The sequence below is a fragment of the Tupaia chinensis genome, unplaced genomic scaffold, assembly GCF_000334495.1.
Source record: "Tupaia chinensis unplaced genomic scaffold, TupChi_1.0 Scaffold146140_1, whole genome shotgun sequence".
Lineage (NCBI taxonomy): Eukaryota > Metazoa > Chordata > Mammalia > Scandentia > Tupaiidae > Tupaia > Tupaia belangeri.
Window position 1 is genome coordinate 4,483,628 of NW_006205995.1, and position 8,809 is coordinate 4,492,436.

The 8,809-nt window shown below is 38.9% G+C and overlaps 1 pseudogene; it reads left to right on the forward strand.

Moving 5' to 3' along the window:
• The first annotated feature begins 2,413 nt into the window (after positions 1-2,413).
• Positions 2,414-3,002, forward strand: LOC102480425 (high mobility group protein B3 pseudogene; annotated as a pseudogene).
• The last annotated feature ends 5,807 nt before the right edge of the window (positions 3,003-8,809 follow it).

Genomic DNA, 8,809 nt, shown 5'->3' on the forward strand with positions numbered 1-8,809 from the left:
GCATTCCTGATCCGCAAAAGTATAAGGAATGCAATTTTTGATCACTTGAGGTCCACTTGGGGGAGCACAGGAATTTTGCCAGGAGGTACCAACAGGTTTAACAGTCATGTAATAACCCAAATGTGAGTTCTGTTATCTCTGCCCTTGGCAGAAAGCTGTGGGATTCACCTACTGGGGACTAACAGGAGGTCATGGTTCTTATTAACAGCCCAGGCACTAATGATGCCAAGATACAAATAACTGGTCAAATTTCTAGATTATATTATAAACAGTAACCAAGATATTAGTGTTCAAATCCAAACTACTGTGTTGAATATATTCAAATGATCCTAGTTCCTCACATCTTTGCTATTATATCTTTGCAAAAGACTTGATGTAAATTTTCATCAAGTTATTCTTCCTATCAATAACTTGATATGTTATCAATAACAATTTCTTTCTTAAAACTCTCTGACATATATACAAATACATATTTTATACAATTTTGCTAGGTTTTAAACTTAAAGATTAGAAGAAAAGAAGGGAATTCGTTATGGTTGGTTTATCAGCTGAGGCAAACACTTGTCAAATTGATGATGCGAAGAAGGAAAGAATTTGGGGAGAAAGAAGTATACGGTGTAATAATAAATCCTCAGTAGAATTCTCTCTCTCTCTCTCTCTTTTAAATTTACCAGAAAGCATGTATATTCACTAAAGAGAGACAGGAAGAAAGAGAGAGAAAGGGAGGAAACATTGCCTACAGAGAATGGTTACACCACGATCCCCTCTTCCCCCTTTCTCTATCCTGTTAGGATTTGAGGTATGCATGCACTTGTGTCCAGTGTTTTGTATTTTTTTTTTTCTGTTTTTGGAGAGGTTTTTGCTATAGGGAAACATGCACTTGCCAGAAAGACAGAGAGAGACAGAGAGACAGAAAGCAAAAAATCACTTCCCGGGGGGATGGCCACGCTGCAATCCCTTCTCCATTCTCCTCTCGGGATCTTGGGCATGCACGCACATGCGCCCAGTGTGAGTTTTAAGCCACTGGGTCCAGGATGCGAACCGCAGTCGACTACATGGGAGTCCAGCGACATAGCCATTATGCTAACTGCTGATCCCCGAACTGCTGGTCCCTTTAGACACTTATCTTTAGTGTTCATTTTAGATCAGCATTTTTCAAAGTACAAGTTATCACTAATTAAAAGGTCATAAATCAATGTAGTAGGTATTTACCAGGAAAGTAGGGGGGAAATATAGAATATAAATTGTATTTATTAGTGTGGGTCATGGTCTAAAGGCTTAAGAAATATTTTCTTGGGACCAGCAGTTGGCGTAATGTCGCTGGACTCCCATGTAGTCTACCGTGGTCCAAGTGCCAGACCCAGTGGCTTAAACTCATGCCAGGTGCGTGTGTGTGAGTGCCCAAGATCCCAAGAGGAGAATGGAGGAGAAGGGATTGTGGTGTGGCCATCCCCCTGGGGGGTGATTTCTCGCTTTCTGTCTCTCTGTCTCTCTCTCTCTCTGTCAGGCAAGCGCACGCCCTATGGCAAAAACCTCTCCAAAAAAAGAAAGAAATATTCTCTTAAATGTAACCTCCTCTGTTCCCTGGTATTTTATGTTTGGGTGTGGTACCCCTCCTGTGCTTTGCAGGGAACTCTGCAGTTCACTCATTGTAGTTTATATTACACACGCACACACACATTAAATTTTTGTGCTCCTCCTTCCAGCTCCCAGAGGTCAGGTACTTTTTGTCTTTTTTCCATTACCTTGCACCAGAGAAGTCATATAGTAGGTTTTTACACATCTTTTGAATGAAAGGATTTTTAAAGGCTTTTGTAGCACTTAACCACTCTTGGGATGAATAAGTAGATCCAAGACTCAGAGAAGACTCTCAACAAGTACATGGACTGCAAATAAAATTAGTAACAGGAACACTGATGCAAGCTAAAAGATATCCAGCATAGATTAACCAGGTAATATAGAGCAAGAACATCATGGGAACCACACAGGAGAAACTCTGACCAGACCAGCGTAGGTACCAGTCTCCTAGCCTCACTGCAGAGGCATGTCACCTGCTCCTTTACTACATGGGAACAGGGAGCATGAAGGAAAAGCATTCCAAATGTGTGTGTATAGTTCATTGAATAGATCTCATGTGAATGTGGACTGAGTTTTTCCCAATGAGTGTTTAGTGATCCTCAGTGTCTTGGCTTAATGACCTTCTTAAGGGTATTAGCTATAGATTTCTGACCAGAGTGAAGAATAATAAGAGAAAAGCCAGTAAACAACTTCATACCTCTTAGAAAATTCCATTGGGGGAGAAGTATGTGCAACTCCTGTGTTATTTAATGAGCTATACTGGCACAAATTGAATAGTAGTATGATAATGTTTAAAATATAAATTAATAAGAGACTAGCAAACAATACAGTAAGGATGGCTAAAGGTGACCCCAAGAAGCCAAAGGGCAGCATGTCTGCGTGTGCCTTCTCGTACAGACCTGCAGAGAACATAAGAAAAACCTGGGAGTTCCTGTCAGTCTTGCAGAATTTTCTAAGAAGTCCTGTGAGAGGTAGAAGACACTGTCTGGGAAAGAGAAGTCAATATCTGATGAAATGCAAAGACAGATAAAGTATGCTATGGCTGGGAAATGAAGGATAATAGACTGACTAAGGGAGGCAAGAGGAATAAGGACCTTAATGCCCCCCCAAAGTCACCATCTGGATTTTTCCTGTTCTGTTCAAAATTTTGCTTCAAGATCCAATCCATCCATCATGGCATCTCTAATGGAGACATGACAAAGAAGCTGGGTGAGATGTGGAACAACCTAAGTGACAGCAAAAAGCAGCCTTGTATCACAAAGTCTGCAAAGCTGAAGAAGTACGAGAAGAATGTTGCCAATTATACGTCTAAAGGCAAGTTTGATGGTGCAAGTTTGATGGTGCAAAGGGTTGTGCTAACGTTGCCTGGAAAAAAGGTGGAAGAGGAAGATAAAAAAGATGAGGAAGAAGAGGGGAAGAATAAAAAACAAAACAACAACAAAAAACTTGATCTGTCTCCCTGTGAATACCTTGGTGTAGGGTAGCATGTAATCACACCTGTTACTGGAAGCACATCTACTGCCCTCTTTAGGTTTAATTTGCAGAATTTGATCACAATCATGCTGTCATCTCTCCATGTGCTCTAGAAATTGTCAGTGGTTTACATGAAGTGGCCATGGGTGTCTGGAGCACCCTGAAACCGTATCAAAGTTGTACATATTTCCAAACATCTTTAAAATGAAAAGGCACTCTCCTGTTCTCACGCTGTGCACTTTGCTGTTGGTGTGGCGAGGTATTTAAAGATGTTCTTGGTGTTTTTTGTTTGTTTGTTTGTTTTTAATTTGTAAGGTGGTGTTAACTATATGGTTATTGACTAGAACTCAACCCTACACATCTATAGTCTGTAAAGAGAACAAAACAGCCGTGACACACTCCCCATGCTCCTTGCTTGGCAGAGGCTGTGGGGAAGGCGCCCATCGGAGGGATTGTGTCTCAGGGTGTGCACTGGGAGGCTGGACCTGTTGACTGTGGTGGCAACCATGTAGCATCAGGTTGTCTGATTTTATACACAGTGATCTCACATTCTACTGCCATTCTTAACTGTGGAAAAGGGAAATCGGCTGCCATGAGGAGGGTTTGGATTTTTGTTTTCTTGGTCAAGTGCAATAGTTTTTTTCTTTTTTCTTTTTTTTTTGCAATAGTTTTAAAACTTTGTTTTAAACAAACTAGGACTCTTCATTGTCAGCAAAGCCAAGAGCCACTGCATCAATGGTGTTTAAGAGCCTCTGTAAAAAAACAACTTTAAACATGATTTGCTATTATTTTGTGTATGTGTAGCATGCTGGAATGTTTTTGAAGCTAAATAAACAGTATTACATTTAAAAAATTAATTAATCCATCATATATTAATATTTATTATGTGTCAGGGACTATGCTAACAACATTATGTCATATAATTCTTACAGTTCTGCAAAGCGTTTTGTTTGTTTGTTTTAAGGTTATTGATTTATTTCTTCCATGAGAGAGAGAGAAACATCCCTAACAGGTTCCTCATGCCATGGTCCATACCCGTCTCAGCTGGCCTGGATGCCAAGATGACAGACACACACACACTGGTGTCTCCAGTGTGCTCAGGGAGGTCCTGGGATCATGTCTCTTTTTCACATGGGTCCAGTTGTACCACTTTGCCACCACCTGATCACAACTCTTGAAGGTTTTAGCAGCATCTTACAGACCAGAAAATTCAGATTCAGAAAGAATAACTAACTTGCTCAAGATGGTAGAGTTAGGACACAGCAGTGAGGATTCAAACCCAGATCTGTCTCACTCCCAAGCCTATGCCCTCAACCACTCTGGCAAAGCCAGTGGTGACTAATTGTCTAATCCTTTTCTAGCCCTTAATTACTGCTTTCAGCTTCTTTGTGGCCTGAGATTTATTTACATTTTTCCTGTGGTCGATGGCCCATGACATCAGATTCCTCATGCATGTACTATAATTGCAAAAATCTTGTATGGGTGGCCAAGATAAACTTCCCCTTCTGATTGCAATCACTAGGAAACATCTGCCTTTACTTTCTAATATTGCACTTTTGGTTAAAATGTATAGGCATTCCTATACTACTTGGAAGCCCTACATGGTCCTAATTGATTTTGCTTGTTCATTTATTTTTTTATTTTTTTTTTTTCTCTTTTTATTTATTTTTTTATTTTATTATCATCAAAAAACTGTATTGAGTACAATGTGTCAGGTGGAGTTTTAGACATTGGGTTGCTGACAAAGACCCTGCTGTCATAGACTCATTCTAGACAATTGAATTTAAATTTGATATATATTATATGAACTGTGGTTATAAGTATAATGAAAAAGCAATGTTGGGAGACAGTGACTGTTGCTTATTTGTTTGTGAAATACATTTTTTGTAGAGTAGTCAGGAAACACTTTTATGATCAGGTGACATTTGAGCTAGGACTTGAAAAAAGAGAGAAGGGTTCTGTGGATATGAGGGTAGTACTTTCAGGCTGAAGGACCAACAGTAGTAAAGGCCCTGGAGTGGAAATACACACTGCTTACTTGAGAAAAGGCTAGGAGGTCAGTGTGACTGCCGTGAAGTGGGTTGTGAAAGTGAGGGGTATGGCAGAAATGATATGAGGGCAAAATGACTCTTGTAAGCCCAGAGTGAGACATTGTGGGGTGTTTTCTTAAGGAGTGAGGGATCAACTATCTCAAATGCTACTGAAAGACTGAGTTAAATGAATCGAATGATTGAGGACTGACATTCGAGGTGGCATTGAAGTCTTTGACAAGAGCCGTTTGTGGAATAGTGTCATTGAAAGAATGAGAGCAGAGGGAGGCGCAGATGGCAGGTAGAGACAACTCTTTCTGGGAGTTTTGTGGAGAAATGGGTTAGAGAAAGAACTTGATAAAGAAAATTTTAATTCAGCTTTTATAGATGATATGTCAGCATGGTTGTTTATTAGGGGGATTTATCTAGTAGAGAGAAGAAAATCAGTTTTAGGTAGGAAAGTACAATGTATAGGCTAGGTACAATGTAGGTGCAGGTAGATGGTATAATTAGTAGTCAGGAGTTTATGGATCTACTCTTGATTGCTTTTATTTTCTCAGTAATATAATAGTCAAGGTTATCAATTAATATTTAAGGAAGGAAAGGGCCCAGTCCCATGGCTTAGTGGTTAAGTGAGTCAGATCCTTCATGGGCAACCATGGTATTTGAACCTGCATTGGCAGCTTGAAAGACACATCAGGGGTGTGTGTGTGTGTGTGTGTGTGTGTGTGTGTGTGTGTGTATGCATCCCAAATCCTGACAGGATGGAGAAATGGAGGAGAAGGAATTGTAGTGTGACTATACTCTATTGAGGGGTGGTACTTTGTCTCTCTCAGCCTCTCTATCTCTCTCTGGTGAATACACATATCTCCTGACCAAAAAGTTTTAAAAAAGATTTAAGAGAGAAAAATTGGGGAGATTTGAGAAAAGAGGAAAAGGGTAAAATTGAATCAACTAGGACAGTGGAGGGTTCCCAAGTAGTGTTGAGGCCCACTTAAAGTTTGTGGTCATGGGGCCAGCAGGTGGTGGTTAAGGTGCTAGACTCCAATATGGCCAACCCATGGTTCAAGTCCCAGACCCAGCAGCTTGAAAGTCATGCCAGGCACATGTGTGTGCTTGCCCAAAATTCTAGTGGAGAAGGGGTTGCAGCCTGGCTATTCCCTCTGAGACAGATTTTTCACTTTCCTTTTCACACTGTCTCTCCCTGTCTCTCTTGTGAGCGCACTCACCCTATGGCAAAAATCATTTTTAGAAAAGTTTGTGGTTATGAGTTCAAACTGAGACAGTTCAGCATGGTCATGTGACTTTTCACCCATGCTCAGCTGCTTGGGTGCCGTCCTGGGGAAGAAGGTGGAGAGCTGGGTTCCCCAGGTTTGTGGTTAGCCAGACAAGCACAAGAGAGTTCCAGAAACTTCTGCAGAGAGACAGAGGGCAAAAGATTTGCAGTAAATGTAAGGGAGTGGTAATGATTGTTTACAGTATCTAAATTGTAAAAGAAGAGAAACGAGAGTCAGAGGGACTGATGGACAGTCAAAAGGATCAATAGGTTGGGGTCCTGATGGGTGGAAGAACAGACAGAGTGGAGGTGCTAAAGAGAGGCAGCTGGAGTTATGGGATACATGTCAGAGTGGGGTGCGGAAGTATGAGATTATAAAATGACTCAATTATTGGTAATACTATTGGTAATAACTTATCCTTGTGTAAATTGCACCTGCTGTTTTTTGAACAATAGCCCCATAATGATGGAAGTGCTCACTTGTGCCTTGGTTGCAATAACCTACTATTTGGTTATTTAGAAATATTATTTGGCAAAACATCATATTTTTAAAAACAATGTGTTAAAACAGCGTGAATTTAATATTACCATATTTATGAGTTTTTAAAAGAATTTAAAAAAATGAATATTCCATTCAGACTAAAAAACTAAAACCCTTGAAGATAATTAGAGATGTGTGCTAATACATATGTTCACACTGTTTACCACAAAATTATTTCTTCTTTTTTTAGAGAATTATTTTATCTAACTTTTATTTATTTTAATTTGATGAGGGAGAGAGAGAGGAAGTGAGAAATCAAGCCACCAGGTCCAGGACTTGAACCATGGTCGGCCATGTGGGAATGAAGCATCCTTAACCACCACACCATCTGCTAGCCTCACCACAAAATTATTTCTAATAGCAAAATTTGTAAGAAAAACAATTATTGAGCTTCCGTTGGTTCAATTTATTATGGAATGTTTATACAATAGGCTACTATACACACTTTAAAAATGACTTGGGGAAATATTTGTTAGCATGAAAATATAGTTACTATTACTAAGAGAAAAGCAATACATGTATTGTGAAACTTTTTTTGGTAAGCAATGGAGATCTCTTAGGAAGAAAACTGAAATGAAATACATAGTAGTTAACTTTGGTTATTGGCATTGTAGATAATATTTTTCATCCTTATGGATAGGTCTCTATAGTTTCCAAGGTTCTAATTTTTAATGACTACTCTGAAAATAGAAAAAAAGAGAAAATAGTTACTATCAACATTTTAACAAGTCTATTTTTTGTAATAACCAATACCTGTTAATTATGGCCTATTTATAACTTGGTTCTTTCTGGAAGCTTGAGCAGAATATTCTGAGTTTTTTGGTTTTATGGTTAGGTCTTCTAGGCCTATAGTAGCTTTACACACTTGGCACATTCTTAGTCCAGGTATTCAGCTTCTGTTTCACCTGAGAGATTTTTGATGGCTGTAAGCTTTTTGACTTTTCTAGCCAGATAATTATCCATTTCTATTTATTCACATTGTAGCCTGAAAAAATAATGAAGGCATATGGATATCAGGTGAGTTTAAAAGACATATTTAAAGGATAAAGTCTTCTTGCTCTTTTCCTAGTTAAAAAAAAAAAGCTTTTCTCTTTAAAAGAAAATGTTTTGTTTCCTTCTGTCATCAGATATTTAAGCTGATAAATAAATATCCAATGACCAATTTTCCGAATCTGTGTATAAGTAGTATCTTTGCCAACAGAGATTGCAAGGCTTCATGATTACTTCCAAATCAGGCTCTTTTAAAAGATCTTTCTCATTGTCTTTTCTGAAAATACGCAGTTAGAAACCATATTTATTCAGAACTAAGGAGAGTTCAATTTTTTATTTAAAGAAAATCAGCAGTTTCTTGGCAATCTCATTAGGTTGTTATAAAGATCCACTGTTTTTTGTTAATGTCTCAGTTTATTTCTGACTTCTCTGTTGCTTAATCTCCTGGGGCGTAGAGCCAAGTGCATGTTTTCAACATTCAACTATTTTCTCTACACCCCAGGAAATGTGAAATGTGTCACGTCCAGCAAAGTGTTGTGCCTCCACCATGGAGTCTGCTTTGTTTGAACATGATTTTTGTTTTTCAGAGTCTTAAAATCTACCTACTTTCTTGCTTAGTCTAAGGTAGAATGAATGGCTTTTCTGAATTCCTTTATTCTAATATTGGATTTCCCAAACCTAACTTAGTTTTCCTCAAAACATTTTAAAAGTTTTTTTTTTAAAGAAGTGTCACTCACTTTTAAGAGTGACATACACACACAAACACACAGATAACATTCCTAACAGTGTCTACCTCAGCTCCAGCCAGCTCCAGATCATAAGCAGACACATGCCTAGTATACTCAGGGAGGTCTCTGGATGCAAACCGGGAACCTCTTCACGGGAGTCAGCCTTGCAGAGAGTCATATACTACTGCTGAAC